Source organism: Vitis riparia, chromosome 9 (genome assembly GCF_004353265.1).
Source record: "Vitis riparia cultivar Riparia Gloire de Montpellier isolate 1030 chromosome 9, EGFV_Vit.rip_1.0, whole genome shotgun sequence".
Classification (NCBI taxonomy): Eukaryota; Viridiplantae; Streptophyta; class Magnoliopsida; order Vitales; family Vitaceae; genus Vitis; species Vitis riparia.
In genome coordinates this window covers 22,560,584-22,562,707 of record NC_048439.1, presented here as the reverse complement: position 1 = coordinate 22,562,707, position 2,124 = coordinate 22,560,584, and positions in this window count along the sequence as shown.

Here is a 2,124-nt window from a genome sequence, read left to right as displayed (position 1 = left end):
AAATTGAAAAAAAAAGTTTAAAATTTAAAAACTAAAAGGATAAATATATAAAAAAAAAAAAATTAAAAGTGAAGTAAGTCAATTTTTTAAATTTTTTTTTTAAAAATATGGTTAATGTGATAAATATAGAAAATAATTAAAAATAAAAGAAAAATATAAATAAAAGGGGTAATGTAAATTTAAAATAAAAAATGAAAATTAAACTAAAAGATAAATACGAAAAGGTAAAAAATATTTTGATGAAAATCCCAAAATTTTTATTCTTGCATATAATAAAAGTAAGAGGATTCAATATCTCAAAAAATAAATAAATAAATAAATAAACATTATTGCTTTTATTTAAAAGGGAATAGAAGAGGAAAACACATAGCCACTTACAATTCTTAATTGAAATTGGAAGAGGAAAATATAAAATCATATGAAATATTTATAGTTTTAATAACTTTTTGATGGATAAGGAGGGTTACTGATTGTTTATCTTAAGTTTCTTGATTTGAACTCAATGATTTTAGCAAAAATTAATAGCAATTAGTACGATTGTTAATGATATAATAATGGAATGAAAATGGGAATATAATTGTGAGAGATGAGCGTAAAATATAAATGTAGATTATAAGAAAAGGAAATAAAAGAAAATGAAAATACGGTTAATGGAAATAGAAAAAGAAAAGAGAAAATACAAAGAAATAGGTCAAGGGCATTTTAGAGATTATTGAAGGATAATATCATTCACTCAATTTTCACATTTTACTTAGGTCTTAGGCTTAAATGTAAGTGATATAAGGATATTGGGCATTTCAAGTCCAACTGACCTAAAAACAATTCTAGCAATTTTTAGAAAATCATTTTTCATAATAGTCTTTTTCCTCGATACTTTTCATGAATCAAACATAACCTAAATGCTAATCAACAACTTAATATAGTATCAAATGAGTTGTGGTTGAGTCTTGTTATTTGTTTATTTCTTTATCATATTTGGTTCTAAGGGAAAATGTGACAAAAACAAAATAGAAAGGAAAAGTGTAAAAAAATAAAAAATAAAAATCTAAAGTCAATAACTTATTTTTTATATAAATTTTTAATAAATTTTAATTATATTTTATTTTCTTTCATATTTTTCATAATGAAATCAAACATGATAAAATCATTTTTCTTATGATTTTTTCTTTTCTTAGTACTTCTTGGAACCAAACATAACCTAAATACTTCCCTGACCCTAAAAAGTTCGACCCACCAAGGTTTGTAAGGGAGAAGGCTTGCACCATACACATTTGTACCATTTGGAGGAGGACCTCGGATGTACCATAGAAAAGAGTACGATCGTTTGGAGATTACTTGTGTTCATGCATCATTTGGTGAAGAGGTTCAAGTGGGAGAAGCTCAATCCAAATGAGAAGATTGTAGTGGATCCAATGCCTTTGCCTGCACAAAACCTCCCAATTCGCCTTCTTCCTCATAAACCCTAATTTTAATACACATCCAAAAGTTTTATGCCTTTTTTTTATATGTTTTTTTGTACCTTAGAAAAAAAAACTTTTATCACATGAATAATTTAAATTACTTGAGAGTTTGTTAAAGGTTATATTAGTATTCTGTACTTGAGCATCAGCTTTAGATATTTTATTTTTATCTCTTCTCAACCTTAAAACATAGGCCTAACTTTTATTTTTAAAATAATAACCATCTTCCGATTAATCTAACCTCCTTCATCCCTCAAGAAGAACAAAGGGTAATAAGAAAGTATTCATTTGTTACCCATCAACTATGCCTTATGGCCTAATATTGTTAAGCCTTGGAGCACAATACCTATCCAAAACTAGCATACACACTCATTTTTTAAGCATTGAACTACCATCAATGTTAACATTACTTGGCAATACCCTCAATTCTGCTTAATATGAAATCCCACATTGACTAGAAAGAGAAATTTTTTATACTATATATATGGAATTCCCCTTTACAAATACATTTTAAAATCCCAATTCAAAACAGACAATATCTATCAAGAAGGGGATTGGGAAGAAAAGTTCCTAACATCATAGATGTAATGAATTCCTTTAAACCATGATTGATTTTTACATTCTAGACCTGTGAAATTCTTTTGACTCAAACTACACACAACCC